Below are 19663 nucleotides of genomic sequence, written 5' to 3'. Positions count from 1 at the left end.
CGGGGAATCAGAGGCGGGGAATCAGAGGCGGGGAATAAGAGGCGGGGAATAAGAGGCAGGGAATCAGATGAAGGGAATCAGATGAAGGGAATCTGAGGCAGGGAATCTGAGGCAGGGAATCTGAGGCAGGGAATCTGAGGCAGGGAATCAGAGCCGGGCAATCTGAGGCGGGGAATCAGAGGCGGGGAATCAGAGGCGGGGAATCAGAGGCGGGGAATTAGAGGTGGGGAATCAGATGCGGGGAATTAGAGGCAGGGAATCTGAGGCAGGGAATCTGAGGCAGGGAATCTGAGGCGGGGAATCAGAGGCGGGGAATCAGAGGCGTGGAATCAGAGGCGGGGAAAGAGATGTGGGGAAACGGAGGCCGGGAAAGTTGCGCGGAAAGGGAGGCGGGGAATCAGAGGTGGGGAATCAGAGGCGGGGAATCTGAGGCGGGGAATCAGAGGCGGGGAATCAGAGGCGGGGGATCAGAGGCGGGGAATCAGATGCGGGGAATCAGAGGCGGGGAATAAGAGGCAGGGCATCAGAGGGGGGAATCAGAGGCGGGGAATCATAGGCGGGGAATCAGAGGCGTGGAATCAGAGGCGGGGAAAGAGATGTGGGGAAACGGAGGCCGGGAAAGTTGCGCGGAAAGGGAGGCGGGGAATCAGAGGTGGGGAATCAGAGGCGGGGAATCTGAGGCAGGGAATCAGAGGGGGGAATCAGAGGCGGGGAATCATAGGCGGGGAATCAGAGGCGTGGAATCAGAGGCGGGGAAAGAGATGTGGGGAAACGGAGGCCGGGAAAGTTGCGCGGAAAGGGAGGCGGGGAATCAGAGGCGGGGAATCAGAGGCGGGGATTCTGAGGCGGGGAATCAGAGGCGGGGAATCAGAGGCGGGGAATCAGATGCGGGGAATCAGAGGCAGGGAATCTGAGGCAGGGAATCTGAGGCAGGGAATCTGAGGCGGGGAATCAGAGGCGTGGAATCAGAGGCAGGGATTCAGAGGCGGGGAATCAGAGGCGGGGAATAAGAGGCAGGGAATCAGATGAAGGGAATCAGATGAAGGGAATCCGAGGCAGGGAATCTGAGGCAGGGAATCTGAGGCGGGGAATCAGAGGCGGGGAATCAGAGGCGGGGAATCAGATGTGGGGAATCTGAGGCGGGGAATCAGAGGCGGGGAATCAGAGGCGGGGAATCAGAGGCGGGGATTCAGAGGCGGGTAATCAGATGCGGGGAATCAGAGGTGGGGAATCAGAGGCAGAGAATCAGAGGCGGGGTATCAGATGCGGGGAATCAGAGGCAGGGAATCTGAGGCGGGGAATCTGAGGCGGGGAATCTGAGGCGGGGAATCTGAGGCGGGGAATCTGAGGCGGGGAATCAGAGGCGGGGAATCAGAGGCGGGCAATCAGAGGCGGGGAATCTGAGGCGGGGAATCAGAGGCAGGGAATCAGATGAAGGGAATCTGAGGCAGGGAATCTGAGGCAGGGAATCTGAGGCAGGGAATCAGAGGCAGGGAATCTGAGGCGGGGAATCTGAGGCGGGGAATCTGAGGCGGGGAATCTGAGGCGGGGAATCTGAGTCGGAGAATCTGAGGCGGGGAATCTTAGGCAGGGAAACAGGTGGATAAACAGAGGCAGGTAAACAGGCGGATAAATAGAGGCGGGGAAAGAGGTGGGCAAAACATAGTGGTTGGAACTTGTGTGTTGAAAATGAGGTACACAAAACAGATCAAACAGAGTTGTTGAAATTGAGGGAGGGAAAGAGAGGCGTGGAAAGAGTTGAGGGGAAAGAGTGGAGGTGAATTAGAGGCCCAGAGACAGAGGCGGGGAATCAGATGCGGGGAATCATAGGCGGGGAATCAAAGGCGTGGAATCAGAGGCGGGGAAAGAGATGTGGGGAAACGGAGGCCGGGAAAGTTGCGCGGAAAGGGAGGCGGGGAATCAGAGGAGGGGAATCAGAGGCGGGGAATCTGAAGCGGGGAATCAGAGGCGGGGAATCAGAGGCGGGAAATCAGAGGCGGTGAACCAGAGGCGGGGAATCAGATGCGGGGAATCAGAGGCAGGGAATCTGATGCAGGGAATCTGGGGCAGGGAATCAGAGCCGGGGAATCTGAGGCGGGGAATCAGAGGCGGGGAACCAGAGGCGGGGAATCAGAGGCGGGGAATCAGAGGCGGGGAATAAGAGGCGGGAAATCAGAGGCGGGGAATCAGAGGCGGGGAATCAGAGGCGGGGAATCAGAGGCAGGGAATCAGAGGCGGGGAATCAGAGGCGGGGAATCAGAGGCGGGGAATCAGAGGCGGGGAATAAGAGGCGGGAAATCAGAGGCGGGGAATCAGAGGCGGGGAATCAGAGGCGGGGAATCAGAGGCGGGGAATAAGAGGCAGGGAATCAGATGAAGGGAATCAGATGAAGGGAATCTGAGGCAGGGAATCTGAGGCGGGGAATCAGAGGCGGGGAATCAGATGCGGGGAATCAGAGGCAGGGAATCTGAGGCAGGGAATCTGAGGCAGGGAATCTGAGGCGGGGAATCAGAGGCGGGGAATCAGAGGCAGGGATTCAGAGGCGGGGAATCAGAGGCGGGGAATAAGAGGCAGGGAATCAGATGAAGGGAATCAGATGAAGGGAATCCAAGGCAGGGAATCTGAGGCAGGGAATCTGAGGCGGGGAATCAGAGGCGGGGAATCAGAGGCGGGGCATCAGATGTGGGGAATCTGAGGCGGGGAATCAGAGGCGGGGAATCAGAGGCGGGGAATCAGAGGCGGGGATTCAGAGGCGGGTAATCAGATGCGGGGAATCAGAGGTGGGGAATCAGAGGCAGAGAATCAGAGGCAGGGAATCTGAGACGGGGAATCTGAGGCGGGGAATCTGAGGCGGGGAATCTGAGGCGGGGAATCTGAGGCGGGGAATCAGATGCGGGGAATCAGAGGCAGGGAATCTGAGGCAGGGAATCTGAGGCGGGGAATCTGAGGCGGGGAATCTGAGGCGGGGAATCAGAGGCGGGGAATCAGAGGCGGGCAATCAGAGGCGGGGAATCAGAGGCGGGGAATCTGAGGCGGGGAATCAGAGGCAGGGAATCAGATGAAGGGAATCTGAGGCAGGGAATCTGAGGCAGGGAATCTGAGGCAGGGAATCTGAGGCGGGGAATCTGAGGCGGGGAATCTGAGGCGGGGAATCTGAGGCGGGGAATCTGAGTCGGGGAATCTGAGGCGGGGAATCTTAGGCAGGGAAACAGGTGGATAAACAGAGGCAGGTAAACAGGCGGATAAATAGAGGCGGGGAAAGAGGTGGGCAAAACATAGTGGTTGGAACTTGTGTGTTGAAAATGAGGTACACAAAACAGATCAAACAGAGTTGTTGAAATTGAGGGAGGGAAAGAGAGGCGTGGAAAGAGTTGAGGGGAATGAGTGGAGGTGAATTAGAGGCCCAGAGACAGAGGCGGGGAATCAGATGCGGGGAATCATAAGCAGGGAATCAGAGGCGTGGAATCAGAGGCGGGGAAAGAGATGTGGGGAAACGGAGGCCGGGAAAGTTGCGCGGAAAGGGAGGCGGGGAATCAGAGGAGGGGAATCAGAGGCGGGGAATCTGAAGAGGGGAATCAGAGGCGGGGAATCAGAGGCGGGGAATCAGAGGCGGTGAACCAGAGGCGGGGAATCAGATGCGGGGAATCAGAGGCAGGGAATCTGATGCAGGGAATCTGGGGCAGGGAATCAGAGCCGGGGAATCTGAGGCGGGGAATCAGAGGCGGGGAATCAGAGGCGGGGAATCAGAGGCGGGGAATCAGAGGCGGGGAATCAGAGGCGGGGAATCAGAGGCGGGGAATCAGAGGCGGGGAATAAGAGGCGGGAAATCAGAGGCGGGGAATCAGAGGCGGGGAATCAGAGGCGGGGAATCAGAGGCGGGGAATCAGAGGCGGGGAATCAGAGGCGGGAAATCAGAGGCGGGGAATCAGAGGCGGGGAATCAGAGGCGGGGAATCAGAGGCGGGGAATCTGAGGCGGGGAATCAGAGGCGGGGAATCAGATGCGGGGAATCAGAGGCAGGGAATCTGAGGCAGGGAATCTGAGGCGGGGAATCAGAGGCAGGGATTCAGAGGCGGGGAATCAGAGTCGGGGAATAAGAGGCAGGGAATCAGATGAAGGGAATCAGATGAAGGGAATCCGAGGCAGGGAATCTGAGGCAGGGAATCTGAGGCGGGGAATCAGAGGCGGGGAATCAGAGGCGGGGAATCAGATGCGGGGAATCATAGGCGGGGAATCAGAGGCGTGGAATCAGAGGCCGGGAATCAGAGGCGGGGAATCAGAGGCGGGGAGTCAGAGGCAGGAAATCAGAGGCGGGGAATCAGAGGCGGGGAATCAGATGCGGGGAATCAGAGGCGGGGAATCAGAGGCGGGGAATAAGAGGCAGGGAATCAGATGAAGGGAATCAGATGAAGGGAATCTGAGGCAGGGAATCTGAGGCAGGGAATCTGAGGCGGGGAATCAGAGGCGGGGAATCAGAGGCGGGGAATAAGAGGCGGGGAATAAGAGGCGGGGAATCAGATGCGGGGAATCAGAGGCGGGGAATCAGAGGCGGGGAATAAGAGGCAGGGAATCAGATGAAGGGAATCAGATGAAGGGAATCTGAGGCAGGGAATCTGAGGCAGGGAATCTGAGGCGGGGAATCTGAGGTGGGAAATCATAGGCAGGGACTCAGAGGCAGGGAATCAGACGCGGGGAATCAGAGGCGGGGAATCAGAGGCGGGGAATCAGAGGCGGGGAATAAGAGGCGGTAAACCAGAGGCGGGGAATCAGAGGCGGGGAATCAGAGGCAGGGATTCAGAGGCGGGGAATAAGAGGCAGGGAATCAGATGAAGGGAATCAGATGAAGGGAATCTGAGGCAGGGAATCTGAGGCAGGGAATCTGAGGTGGGGAACCTGAGGCAGGGAATCTGAGGCAGGGAATGTGAGGCGGGAAATCAGAGGCAGGGAATCAGAGGCGGGGATTCAGAGGCGGGGAATCAGAGGCGGGGAATCAGAGGCGGGGAATAAGAGGCAGGAAATCAGATGAAGGGAATCAGATGAATGAAATCTGAGGCATTGAATCTGAGGCGGGGAATCTGAGGCGGGGAATCTGAGGCGGGGAATCAGAGGCGGGGAATCAGAGGCGGGGAATCAGAGGTGGGGAATCAGAGGCGGAGAATCAGAGGCGGGGAATCACAGGCAGGGAATCTGAGGCAGGGTATCTGAGGCGGGGAATCAGAGGCGGGGAATCAGAGGCGGGGAATCAGAGGTGGGGAATCAGAGGCGGGGAATCAGAGGCGGGGAATCAGAGGCGGGGAATAAGAGGCGGGGAATAAGAGGCAGGGAATCAGATGAAGGGAATCAGATGAAGGGAATCTGAGGCAGGGAATCTGAGGCAGGGAATCTGAGGCAGGGAATCAGAGCCGGGCAATCTGAGGCGGGGAATCAGAGGCGGGGAATCAGAGGCGGGGAATCAGAGGCGGGGAATTAGAGGTGGGGAATCAGATGCGGGGAATCAGAGGCAGGGAATCTGAGGCGGGGAATCAGAGGCGGGGAATCAGAGGCGGGGAATCAGAGGCGGGGAATCAGAGGTGGGGAATCAGAGGCGGGGAATCAGAGGTGGGGAATCAGAGGCGGGGAATGACAGGCAGGGAATCTGAGGCAGGGAATCTGAGGCAGGGTAGCTGAGGCGGGGATTCAGAGGCGGGGAATCAGAGGCGGGGAATCAGAGGCGGGGAATCAGAGGCGGGGAATCAGAGGCGGGGAATAAGAGGCAGGGAATCAGATGAAGGGAATCAGATTAAGGGAATCTGAGGCAGGGAATCTGAGGCAGGGAATCTGTGGCAGGGAATCAGAGCCGGGGAATCTGAGGCGGGGAATCTGAGGCGGGGAATGAGAGGCGGGGAATCAGAGGAAGGGAATCAGAGGCGGGGAATCAGAGGCGGGGAATCAGATGCGGGGAATCAGAGGCAGGGAATCTGAGGCAGGGAATCTGAGGCAGGGAATCTGAGGCGGGGAATCAGAGGCGGGGAATCATAGGCAGGGATTCAGAGGCGGGGAATCAGAGGCGGGGAATAAGAGGCAGGAAATCAGATGAAGGGAATCAGATGAAGGGAATCCGAGGCAGGAAATCTGAGGCAGGGAATCTGAGGCGGGGAATCAGAGGCGGGGAATCAGAGGCGGGGAATCAGAGGTGGGGAATCTGAGGCGGGGAATCAGAGGCGGGGAATCAGAGGCGGGGAATCAGAGGCGGGGATTCAGAGGCTGGTAATCAGATGCGGGGAATCAGAGGTGGGTGTTCAGAGGCAGAGGATCAGAGGCGGGGTATCAGATGCGGGGAATCAGAGGCAGGGAATCTGAGGCAGGGAATCTGAGGCGGGGAATCTGAGGCGGGGAATCAGAGGCGGGGAATCACAGGCAGGTAATCGGAGGCAGGGAATCTGAGGCAGGGAATCTGAGGCGGGGAATCAGAGGCGGGGAATCAGAGGCGGGGAATCTGAGGCAGGGAATCAGAGACGGGGAATCTGAGGCGGGGAATCAGAGGCGGGGAATCAGATGTGGGGAATCAGAGGCAGGGAATCTGACGCAGGGAATCTGAGGCAGGGAATCTGAGGCGGGGAATCAGAGGCGGGGAAACAGAGGCAGGGATTAAGAGGCGGGGAATCAGATGCGGGGAATAAGAGGCAGGGAATCAGATGAAGGGAATCAGATGAAGGGAATCCGAGGCAGGGAATCTGAGGCAGGGAATCTGAGGTGGGGAATAAGAGGCAGGGAATCAGATGAAGTGAATCAGATGAAGGGAATCTGAGGCAGGGAATCTGAGGCAGGGAATCTGAGGCGGGGAATCTGAGGCAGGGAATCCGAGGCGGGGAATCAGAGGCGGGGAATCAGAGGCGGGGAATCAGAGGTGGGGAATCTGAGGCAGGGAATCAGCTGAAGGGAATCAGATGAAGGGAATCCGAGGCAGGGAATCTGAGGCAGGGAATCTGAGGTGGGGAATAAGAGGCAGGGAATCAGATGAAGTGAATCAGATGAAGGGAATCTGAGGCAGGGAATCTGAGGCAGGGAATCTGAGGCAGGGAATCAGAGCCGGGGATTCAGAGGCGGGTAATCAGATGCGGGGAACCAGAGGTGGGGAATCAGAGGCAGAGAATCAGAGGCGGTGTATCAGATGCGGGGAATCAGAGGCAGGGAATCTGAGGCAGGGAATCTGAGGCGGGGAATCTGAGGCAGGGAATCCGAGGCGGGGAATCAGAGGCGGGGAATCAGAGGCGGGGAATCAGAGGCGGGGAATCTGAGGCGGGGAATCAGAGGCAGGGTATCAGATGAAGGGAATCTGAGGCAGGGAATCTGAGGCAGGGAATCTGAGGCAGGGAATCAGAGGCAGGGAATCTGAGGCGGGGAATCTGAGGCGGGGAATCTGAGGCGGGGAATCTGAGTCGGGGAATCTGAGGCGGGGAATCTTAGGCAGGGAAACAGGTGGATAAACAGAGGCAGGTAAACAGGTGGATAAATAGAGGCGGGGAAAGAGGTGGGCAAAACATAGTGGTTGGAACTTGTGTGTTGAAAATGAGGTACACAAAACAGATCAAACAGAGTTGTTGAAATTGAGGGAGGGAAAGAGAGGCGTGGAAAGTGTGGAGGGGAAAGAGTGGGGGTGAATGAGAGGCCCAGAGACAGAGGCGGGGAATCAGATGCGGGGAATCATAGGCCGGGAGAGAGATGTTGGGAAATGGAGGCCGGGAAAGTTGTGCGGAAAGGGAGGCGGGGAATCAGAGGCAGGGAATCAGAGGCGGGGAATCAGAGGCGGGGAATCAGAGGCGGGGAATCAGAGGCAGGGATTCAGAGGCGGGGAATCAGAGGCGGGTAATCAGATGCGGGGAATCAGAGGTGGGGAATCAGAGGCGGGGAATAAGAGGCAGGGAATCAGATGAAGGGAATCAGATGAAGGGAATCTGAGGCAGGGAATCTGAGGCAGGGAATCTGAGGCGGGGAATCTGAGGTGGGAAATCAGAGGCAGGGACTCAGAGGCAGGGAATCAGAGGCGGGGAATCAGAGGCGGGGAATCAGAGGCGGGGAATCAGAGGCGGGGAATAAGAGGCGGGAAATCAGAGGCGGGGAATCAGAGTCGGGGAATCAGAGGCGGGGAATCAGAGGCGGGGAATCAGAGGCGGGGAATCAGAGGCGGGGAATCACAGGCAGGGAATCTGAGGCAGGGAATCTGAGGCAGGGAATCTGAGGCGGGGATTCAGAGGCGGGGAATCAGAGGCGGGGAATCAGAGGCGGGGAATCAGAGGCGGGGAATCAGAGGCGGGGAATAAGAGGCAGGGAATCAGATGAAGGGATTCAGATGAAGGGAATCTGAGGCAGGGAATCTGAGGCAGGGAATCTGAGGAAGGGATTCAGAGCCGGGGAATCTGAGGCGGGGAATCAGAGGCGGGGAATCAGAGGTGGGGAATCAGAGGCGGGGAATCAGAGGCGGGGAATCAGAGGCGGGGAATCAGATGCGGGGAATCAGAGGCAGGGAATCTGAGGCAGGGAATCTGAGGCAGGGAATCAGAGGCGGGGAATCAGAGGCGGGGAATCAGAGGCGGGGAATCAGAGGCGGGGAATCAGAGGCAGGGATTCAGAGGCGGGGAATCAGAGGCGGGGAATAAGAGGCAGGGAATCAGATGAAGGGAATCAGATGAAGGGAATCCGAGGCAGGGAATCTGAGGCAGGGAATCTGAGGCGGGGAATCAGAGGCGGGGATTCAGAGGCGGGGAATCAGAGGTGGGGAATCTGAGGCGGGGAATAAGAGGCGGGGAATCAGAGGCGGGGAATCAGAGGCGGGGATTCAGAGGCGGGTAATCAGATGCGGGGAATCAGAGGTGGGGAATCAGAGGCGGGGAATAAGAGGCGGGGAATCAGAGGCGGGGAATCAGAGGCGGGGATTCAGAGGCGGGGTATCAGATGCGGGGAATCAGAGGCAGGGAATCTGAGGCGGGGAATCTGAGGCGGGGAATCTGAGGCGGGGAATCTGAGGCGGGGAATCAGAGGCGGGGAATCAGAGGCGGGGAATCAGAGGCGGGGAATCAGAGGTGGGGAATCAGAGGCGGGGAAACAGAGGCGGGGAATCAGAGGCGGGGAATCACAGGCAGGGAATCTGAGGCAGGGAATCTGAGGCAGGGTATCTGAGGCGGGGATTCAGAGGCGGGGAATCAGAGGCGGGGAATCAGAGGCGGGGAATCAGAGGCGGGGAATCAGAGGCGGGGAATAAGAGGCAGGGAATCAGATGAAGGGAATCAGATTAAGGGAATCTGAGGCAGGGAATCTGAGGCAGGGAATCTGAGGCAGGGAATCAGAGCCGGGGAATCTGAGGCGGGGAATCTGAGGCGGGGAATCAGAGGCGGGGAATCAGAGGAAGGGAATCAGAGGCGGGGAATCAGAGGCGGGGAATCAGATGCGGGGAATCAGAGGCAGGGAATCTGAGGCAGGGAATCTGAGGCGGAGAATCAGAGGCGGGGAATCATAGGAAGGGATTCAGAGGCGGGGAATCAGAGGCGGGGAATAAGAGGCAGGAAATCAGATGAAGGGAATCAGATGAAGGGAATCCGAGGCAGGAAATCTGAGGCAGGGAATCTGAGGCGGGGAATCAGAGGCGGGGAATCAGAGGCGGGGAATCAGAGGTGGGGAATCTGAGGCGGGGAATCAGAGGCGGGGAATCAGAGGCGGGGAATCAGAGGCGGGGATGCAGAGGCGGGGAATCTGAGGCGGGGAATCTGAGGCGGGGAATCAGAGGCGGGGAATCACAGGCAGGTAATCGGAGGCAGGGAATCTGAGGCAGGGAATCTGAGTCGGGGAATCTGAGGCGGGGAATCTTAGGCAGGGAAACAGGTGGATAAACAGAGGCAGGTAAACAGGCGGATAAATAGAGGCGGGGAAAGAGGTGGGCAAAACATAGTGGTTGGAACTTGTGTGTTGAAAATGAGGTACACAAAACAGATCAAACAGAGTTGTTGAAATTGAGGGAGGGAAAGAGAGGCGTGGAAAGAGTGGAGGGGAAAGAGTGGAGGTGAATTAGAGGCCCAGAGACAGAGGCGGGGAATCAGATGCGGGGAATCATAGGCGGGGAATCAGAGGCGTGGATTCAGAGGCCGGGAAAGAGATGTGGGGAAACAGAGGCCGGGAAAGTTGTGCGGAAAGGGAGGCGGGGAATCAGAGGTAGGGAATCAGAGGCGGGGAATCAGAGGCGGGGAATCAGAGGCGGGGAATCAGAGGCAGGAAATCAGAGGCGGGGAATCAGAGGCGGGGAATCAGATGCGGGGAATCAGAGGCGGGGAATCAGAGGCGGGGAATAAGAGGCAGGGAATCAGATGAAGGGAATCAGATGAAGGGAATCTGAGGCAGGGAATCTGAGGCAGGGAATCTGAGGCGGGGAATCTGAGGTGGGATATCAGAGGCAGGGACTCAGAGGCAGGGAATCAGACGCGGGTAATCAGAGGCGGGGAATCAGAGGCGGGGAATCAGAGGCGGGGAATAAGAGGCGGGAAAACAGAGGCGGGGAATCAGAGGCGGGGAATCAGAGGCAGGGATTCAGAGGCGGGGAATAAGAGGCAGGGAATCAGATGAAGGGAATCAGATGAAGGGAATCTGAGGCAGGGAATCTGAGGCAGGGAATCTGAGGTGGGGAACCTGAGGCAGGGAATCTGAGGCAGGGAATGTGAGGCGGGAAATCAGAGGCAGGGAATCAGAGGCGGGGATTCAGAGGCGGGGAATCAGAGGCGGGGAATCAGAGGCGGGGAATAAGAGGCAGGGAATCAGATGAAGGGAATCAGATGAATGAAATCTGAGGCATTGAATCTGAGGCGGGGAATCTGAGGCGGGGAATCTGAGGCGGGGAATCAGAGGCGGGGAATCAGAGGCGGGGAATCAGAGGTGGGGAATCAGAGGCGGAGAATCAGAGGCGGGGAATCACAGGCAGGGAATCTGAGGCAGGGTATCTGAGGCGGGGAATCACAGGCGGGGAATCAGAGGCGGGGAATCAGAGGTGGGGAATCAGAGGCGGGGAATCAGAGGCGGGGAATCAGAGGCGGGGAATAAGAGGCGGGGAATAAGAGGCAAGGAATCAGATGAAGGGAATCAGATGAAGGGAATCTGAGGCAGGGAATCTGAGGCAGGGAATCTGAGGCAGGGAATCAGAGGCGGGGAATCAGAGGCGGGGAATTAGAGGTGGGGAATCAGATGCGGGGAATCAGAGGCAGGGAATCAGAGGCGGGGAATCTGAGGCAGGGAATCAGAGGCGGGGAATCAGATGCGGGGAATCAGAGGCAGGGAATCTGAGGCAGGGAATCTGAGGCAGGGAATCTGAGGCGGGGAATCAGAGGCGGGGAATCAGAGGCGGGGAATCAGAGGCGGGGAATTTGAGGTGGGGAATCAGATGCGGGGAATCAGAGGCAGGGAATCTGAGGCAGGGAATCTGAGGCAGGGAATCTGAGGCGGGGAATCAGAGGCGGGGAATCAGAGGCGGGGAATCAGAGGCGGGGAATCAGAGGTGGGGAATCAGAGGCGGGGAATCAGAGGCGGGGAATCACAGGCAGGGAATCTGAGGCAGGGAATCTGAGGCAGGGTATCTGAGGCGGGGATTCAGAGGCGGGGAATCAGAGGCGGGGAATCAGAGGCGGGGAATCAGAGGCGGGGAATCAGAGGCGGGGAATAAGAGGCAGGGAATCAGATGAAGGGAATCAGATTAAGGGAATCTGAGGCAGGGAATCTGAGGCAGGGAATCTGAGGCAGGGAATCAGAGCCGGGGAATCTGAGGCGGGGAATCTGAGGTGGGGAATCAGAGGCGGGGAATCAGAGGAAGGGAATCAGAGGCGGGGAATCAGAGGCGGGGAATCAGATGCGGGGAATCAGAGGCAGGGAATCTGAGGCAGGGAATCTGAGGCAGGGAATCTGAGGCGGGGAATCAGAGGCGGGGAATCATAGGCAGGGATTCAGAGGCGGGGAATCAGAGGCGGGGAATAAGAGGCAGGAAATCAGATGAAGGGAATCAGATGAAGGGAATCCGAGGCAGGAAATCTGAGGCAGGGAATCTGAGGCGGGGTATCAGAGGCGGGGAATCAGAGGCGGGGAATCAGAGGTGGGGAATCTGAGGCGGGGAATCAGAGGCGGGGAATCAGATGCGGGGAATCAGAGGCAGGGAATCTGAGGCAGGGAATCTGAGGCAGGGAATCTGAGGCGGGGAATCAGAGGCGGGGAATCAGAGGCGGGGAATCAGAGGCGGGGAATTTGAGGTGGGGAATCAGATGCGGGGAATCAGAGGCAGGGAATCAGAGGCGGGGAATTTGAGGCGGGGAATCAGAGGCGGGGAATCAGAGGCGGGGAACCAGAGCCGGGGAATCTGAGGCGGGGAATCAGAGGCGGGGAATAAGAGGCAGGAAATCAAATGAAGGGAATCAGATGAAGGGAATCCGAGGCAGGAAATCTGAGGCAGGGAATCTGAGGCGGGGTATCAGAGGCGGGTAATCAGATGCGGGGAATCAGAGGTGGGTGTTCAGAGGCAGAGGATCAGAGGCGGGGTATCAGATGCGGGGAATCAGAGGCAGGGAATCTGAGGCAGGGAATCTGAGGCGGGGAATCTGAGGCGGGGAATCAGAGGCGGGGAATCACAGGCAGGTAATCGGAGGCAGGGAATCTGAGGCAGGGAATCTGAGGCGGGGAATCAGAGGCGGGGAATCAGAGGCGGGGAATCAGAGGCGGGGAATCAGAGGCGGGGAATAAGAGGCAGGGAATCAGATGAAGGGAATCAGATGAAGGGAATCTGAGGCAGGGAATCTGAGGCAGGGAATCTGAGGCGGGGAATCAGAGCCGGGGAATCTGAGGCGGGGAATCAGAGGCGGGGAATCAGATGTGGGGAATCAGAGGCAGGGAATCTGAGGCAGGGAATCTGAGGCAGGGAATCTGAGGCGGGGAATCAGAGGCGGGGAAACAGAGGCAGGGATTAAGAGGCGGGGAATCAGAGGCGGGGAATAAGAGGCAGGGAATCAGATGAAGGGAATCAGATGAAGGGAATCCGAGGCAGGGAATCTGAGGCAGGGAATCTGAGGCAGGGAATCTGAGGCAGGGAATCAGAGCCGGGGATTCAGAGGCAGAGAATCAGAGGCGGGGTATCAGATGCGGGGAATCAGAGGCAGGGAATCTGAAGCAGGGAATCTGAGGCGGGGAATCTGAGGCAGGGAATCCGAGGCGGGGAATCAGAGGCGGGGAATCAGAGGCGGGGAATCAGAGGCGGGGAATCTGAGGCGGGGAATCAGAGGCAGGGAATCAGATGAAGGATATCTGAGGCAGGAAATCTGAGGCAGGGAATCTGAGGCAGGGAATCAGAGGCAGGGAATCTGAGGCGGGGAATCTGAGGCGGGGAATCTGAGGCGGGGAATCTGAGTCGGGGAATCTGAGGCGGGGAATCTTAGGCAGGGAAACAGGTGGATAAACAGAGGCAGGTAAACAGGCGGATAAATAGAGGCGGGGAAAGAGGTGGGCAAAACATAGTGGTTGGAACTTGTGTGTTGAAAATGAGGTACACAAAACAGATCAAACAGAGTTGTTGAAATTGAGGGAGGGAAAGAGAAACGTGGAAAGAGTGGAGGGGAAAGAGTGGGGGTGAATGAGAGGCCCAGAGACAGTGGCGGGGAATCAGATGCGGGGAATCATAGGCGGGGAATCAGAGGCGGGGATTCAGAGGCGGTGAAAGAGATGTGGGGAAACGGAGGCCGGGAAAGTTGTGCGGAAAGGGAGGAGGGGAATCAGAGGCGGGGAATCAGAGGCGGGGAATCAGAGGCGGGGAATCAGAGGCAGGGAATCAGAGGCGGGGAATCAGAGGCGGGTAATCAGATGTGGGGAATCAGAGGCGGGGAATCAGAGGCGGGGAATGAGAGGCGGGGAATAAGAGGCAGGGAATCAGATGAAGGGAATGAGATGAAGGGAATCTGAGGCAGGGAATCTGAGGCAGGGAATCTGAGGCGGGGAATCTGAGGTGGGAAATCAGAGGCAGGGACTCAGAGGCAGGGAATCAGAGGCGGGGAATCAGAGGCGGGGAATCAGAGGCGGGGAATCACAGGCAGGGAATCTGAGGCAGGGAATCTGAGGCAGGGAATCTGAGGCGGGGAATCAGAGGCGGGGAATCAGAGGCGGGGAATCAGAGGCGGGGAATCAGAGGCGGGGATTCAGATGAAGGAAATCTGAGGCAGGGAATCTGAGGCAGGGAACCTGAAGCGGGGAATCAGAGGCGGGGAATCAGAGGCGGGGAATCAGAGGCGGGGAATCAGATGCGGGGAATCTGAGGCAGGGAATCTGAGGCAGGGAATCTGAGGCGGGGAATCTGAGGCAGGGAAACAGAGGCAGGGAATCTGAGGCAGGGAATCTGAGGCGGGGAAACTGAGGCGGGGAATCTGAGTCGGGCAATCTGAGGTGGGAAATCAGAGGCAGGGACTCAGAGGCAGGGAATCAGAGGCGGGGAATCAGAGGCGGGGAATCAGAGGTGGGGAATCAGAGGCGGGGAATAAGAGGCGGGAAATCAGAGGCGGGGAATCAGATGCGGGGAATCAGAGGCAGGGAATCTGAGGCAGGGAATCTGAGGCGGGGAATCTGAGGCAGGGAATCCGAGGCGGGGAATCAGAGGCGGGGAATCAGAGGCGGGGAATCAGAGGCGGGGAATCAGATGCGGGGAATCAGAGGCAGGGAATCTGAGGCAGGGAATCTGAGGCGGGGAATCTGAGGCAGGGAATCCGAGGCGGGGAATCAGAGGCGGGGAATCAGAGGCGGGGAATCAGAGGCGGGGAATCTGAGGCGGGGAATCAGAGGCAGGGAATCAGATGAAGGGAATCTGAGGCAGGGAATCTGAGGCAGGGAATCTGAGGCAGGGAATCAGAGGCAGGGAATCTGAGGCGGGGAATCTGAGGCGGGGAATCTGAGGCGGGAAATCTGAGTCGGGGAATCTGAGGCGGGGAATCTTAGGCAGGGATACAGGTGGATAAACAGAGGCAGGTAAACAGGCGGATAAATAGAGGCGGGGAAAGAGGTGGGCAAAACATAGTGGTTGGAACTTGTGTGTTGAAAATTAGGTACACAAAACAGATCAAACAGAGTTGTTGAAATTGAGGGAGGGAAAGAGAGGCGTGGAAAGAGTGGAGGGGAAAGAGTGGGAGTGAATGAGAGGCCCAGAGACAGAGGCGGGGAATCAGATGCGGGGAATCATAGGCCGGGAAAGAGATGTTGGGAAATGGAGGCCGGGGAAGTTGTGCGGAAAGGGAGGCGGGGAATCAGAGGCAGGGAATCAGAGGCGGGGAATCAGAGGCGGGGAATCAGAGGCGGGGAATCAGAGGCAGGGATTCAGAGGCGGGGAATCAGAGGTGGGGAATCAGAGGCGGGGAATAAGAGGCAGGGAATCAGATGAAGGGAATGAGATGAAGGGAATCTGAGGCAGGGAATCTGAGGCAGGGAATCTGAGGCGGGGAATCTGAGGTGGGGAATCAGAGGCGGGGAATCAGAGGCAGGGATTCAGAGGCGGGGAATCAGAGGCGGGGAATCAGAGGCAGGGAATCAGAGGCGGGGAATCAGAGGCGGGGAATCAGAGGCGGGGAATCAGAGGCAGGGATTCAGAGGCGGGGAATCAGAGGTGGGGAATCAGAGGCGGGGAATAAGAGGCAGGGAATCAGATGAAGGGAATGAGATGAAGGGAATCTGAGGCAGGGAATCTGAGGCAGGGAATCTGAGGCGGGGAATCTGAGGTGGGGAATCAGAGGCGGGGAATCAGAGGCAGGGATTCAGAGGCGGGGAATCAGAGGTGGGGAATCAGAGGCGGGGAATAAGAGGCAGGGAATCAGATGAAGGGAATGAGATGAAGGGAATCTGAGGCAGGGAATCAGAGGCAGGGAATCAGAGGCGGAGAATCAGAGGCGGGGAATCAGAGCCGGGGAATCAGAGGCTGGGAATCAGAGGCGGGGATTCAGAGGCGGTGAAAGAGATGTGGGGAAACGGAGGCCGGGAAAGTTGTGCGGAAAGGGAGGCGGGGAATCAGAGGCGGGAAATCAGAGGCGGGGAATCAGAGGCGGGGAATCAGAGGCAGGGAATCAGAGGCGGGGAATCAGAGGCGGGTAATCAGATGCGGGGAATCAGAGGCGGGGAATCAGAGGCGGGGAATAAGAGGCAGGGAATCAGATGAAGGGAATGAGATGAAGGGAATCTGAGGCAGGGAATCTGAGGCAGGGAATCTGAGGCGGGGAATCTGAGGCAGGGAATCAGAGTCGGGGAATCAGAGGCGGGGAATCACAGGCAGGGAATCTGAGGCAGGGAATCTGAGGCAGGGAATCTGAGGCGGGGAATCTGAGGCAGGGAATCAGAGTCGGGGAATCAGAGGCGGGGAATCAGAGGCGGGGAATCAGAGGCGGGGAATAAGAGGCAGGGAATCAGATGAAGGGATTCAGATGAAGGGAATCTGAGGCAGGGAATCTGAGGCAGGGATTCTGAGGCAGGGAATCAGAGCCGGGGAATCAGAGGCTGGGAATCAGAGGCGGGGATTCAGATGAAGGAAATCTGAGGCAGGGAATCTGAGGCAGGGAACCTGAAGCGGGGAATCAGAGGCGGGGAATCAGAGGCGGGGAATCAGAGGCGGGGAATCAGATGCGGGGAATCTGAGGCAGGGAATCTGAGGCAGGGAATCTGAGGCGGGGTATCTGAGGCGGGGAATCAGAGGCGGGGAATCAGAGGCGGGGAATCTGAGGCGGGGAATCAGAGGCAGGGAAGCAAATGAAGGGAATCTGAGGCATGGAATCTGAGGCAGGGAATCTGAGGCAGGGAAACAGAGGCAGGGAATCTGAGGCAGGGAATCTGAGGCGGGGAAACTGAGGCGGCGAATCTGAGTCGGGCAATCTGAGGCGGGGAATCTGAGGCAGGGAAACAGGTGGATAAACAGAGGCAGGTAAACATAGGCGGATAAATAGAGGCGGGGAAAGAGGTGGGAAATCAGAGGCAGGGACTCAGAGGCAGGGAATCAGAGGCGGGGAATCAGAGGCGGGGAATCAGAGGCGGGGAATCAGAGGCGGGGAATAAGAGGCGGGAAATCAGAGGCGGGGAATCAGAGGCGGGGAATCAGAGGCGGGGAATCAGAGGCGGGGAATCAGAGGCGGGGAATCAGAGGCGGGGAATCAGAGGCGGGGAATCAGAGGCGGGGAATCAGAGGCGGGGAATCACAGGCAGGGAATCTGAGGCAGGGAATCTGAGGCGGGGAATCAGAGGCGGGGATTCAGAGGCGGGGAATCAGAGGCGGGGAATCACAGGCAGGGAATCAGAGGCGGGGAATCAGAGGCGGGGAATCAGAGGCGGGGATTCAGAGGCGGGGAATCAGAGGCGGGGAATAAGAGGCAGGGAATCAGAAGAAGGGATTCAGATGAAGGGAATCTGAGGCAGGGAATCTGAGGCAGGGAATCTGAGGAAGGGAATCAGAGCAGGGGAATCTGAGGCGGGGAATGAGAGGCGGGGAATGAGAGGCGGGGAATCTGAGGCGGGGATTCAGAGGCGGGGAATCAGAGGCAGGGACTCAGAGGCGGGGATTCAGAGGCGGGGAATCAGAGGCGGGGAATAAGAGGCAGGGAATCAGATGAAGGGATTCAGATGAAGGGAATCTGAGGCAGGGAATCTGAGGCAGGGAATCTGAGGAAGGGAATCAGAGCAGGGGAATCTGAGGCGGGGAATGAGAGGCGGGGAATGAGAGGCGGGGAATCAGAGGCGGGGAATCAGAGGCAGGGAATCAGATGCGGGGAATCAGAGGCAGGGAATCTGAGGCAGGGAATCTGAGGCAGGGAATCTGAGGCGGGGAATCAGAGGCGGGGAATCAGAGGCGGGGAATCAGAGGCAGGGATTCAGAGGCGGGGAATCAGAGGCGGGGAATAAGAGGCAGGGAATCAGATGAAGGGAATCAGATGAAGGGAATCCGAGGCAGGGAATCTGAGGCAGGGAATCTGAGGCGGGGAATCAGAGGCGGGGAATCAGAGGCGGGGAATCTGAGGTGGGGAATAAGAGGCGGGGAATCAGAGGCGGGGAATCAGAGGCGGGGATTCAGAGGCGGGTAATCAGATGCGGGGAATCAGAGGTGGGGAATCAGAGGCAGAGGATCAGAGGCGGGGTATCAGATGCGGGGAATCAGAGGCGGGGAATCAGAGGCGGGGAATCAGAGGCGGGGTATCAGAGGCGGGGAATCTGAGGCGGGGAATCGGAGGCAGGGAATCAGATGAAGGGTATCTGAGGCAGGGAATCTGAGGCGGGGAATCTGAGGCGGGGAATCTGAGTCGGGAAATCTGAGGCGGGGAATCATAGGCAGGGAAACAGGTGGATAAACAGAGGCAGGTAAACAGGCGGATAAATAGAGGCGGGGAAAGTGGTGGGCAAAACATAGTGGTTGGAACTTGTGTGTTGAAAATGAGGTACACAAAACAGATCTAACAGAGTTGTTGAAATTGAGGGAGGGAAAGAGAGGCGTGGAAAGAGTGGAGGGGAAAGAGTGGGGGTGAATGAGAGGCCCAGAGACAGAGGCGGGGAATCAGATGCGGGGAATCATAGGCGGGGAATCAGAGGCGGGGATTCAGAGGCGGTGAAAGAGATGTGGGGAAACGGAGGCCGGGAAAGTTGTGCGGAAAGGGAGGCGGGGAATCAGAGGCGGGAAATCAGAGGCGGGGAATCAGAGGCGGGGAATCAGAGGCGGGGAATCAGAGGCAGGGAATCAGAGGCGGGGAATCAGAGGCGGGTAATCAGATGCGGGGAATCAGAGGCGGGGAATCAGAGGCGGGGAATAAGAGGCAGGGAATCAGATGAAGGGAATGAGATGAAGGGAATCTGAGGCAGGGAATCTGAGGCAGGGAATCTGAGGCGGGGAATCTGAGGCAGGGAATCAGAGTCGGGGAATCAGAGGCGGGGAATCACAGGCAGGGAATCTGAGGCAGGGAATCTGAGGCAGGGAATCTGAGGCGGGGAATCTGAGGCAGGGAATCAGAGTCGGGGAATCAGAGGCGGGGAATCAGAGGCGGGGAATCAGAGGCGGGGAATAAGAGGCAGGGAATCAGATGAAGGGATTCAGATGAAGGGAATCTGAGGCAGGGAATCTGAGGCAGGGATTCTGAGGCAGGGAATCAGAGCCGGGGAATCAGAGGCGGGGAATCAGAGGCGGGGATTCAGATGAAGGAAATCTGAGGCAGGGAATCTGAGGCAGGGAACCTGAAGCGGGGAATCAGAGGCGGGGAATCAGAGGCGGGGAATCAGAGGCGGGGAATCAGATGCGGGGAATCTGAGGCAGGGAATCTGAGGCAGGGAATCTGAGGCGGGGTATCTGAGGCGGGGAATCAGAGGCGGGGAATCAGAGGCGGGGAATCTGAGGCGGGGAATCAGAGGCAGGGAAGCAAATGAAGGGAATCTGAGGCATGGAATCTGAGGCAGGGAATCTGAGGCAGGGAAACAGAGGCAGGGAATCTGAGGCAGGGAATCTGAGGCGGGGAAACTGAGGCGGCGAATCTGAGTCGGGCAATCTGAGGCGGGGAATCTGAGGCAGGGAAACAGGTGGATAAACAGAGGCAGGTAAACATAGGCGGATAAATAGAGGCGGGGAAAGAGGTGGGAAATCAGAGGCAGGGACTCAGAGGCAGGGAATCAGAGGCGGG

This window comes from Narcine bancroftii, chromosome 8 (assembly GCF_036971445.1).
Source record: "Narcine bancroftii isolate sNarBan1 chromosome 8, sNarBan1.hap1, whole genome shotgun sequence".
Taxonomy (NCBI): domain Eukaryota; kingdom Metazoa; phylum Chordata; class Chondrichthyes; order Torpediniformes; family Narcinidae; genus Narcine; species Narcine bancroftii.
The sequence above is the reverse complement of the archived record's forward strand: the minus strand, read 5'-3'. Positions refer to the sequence as shown.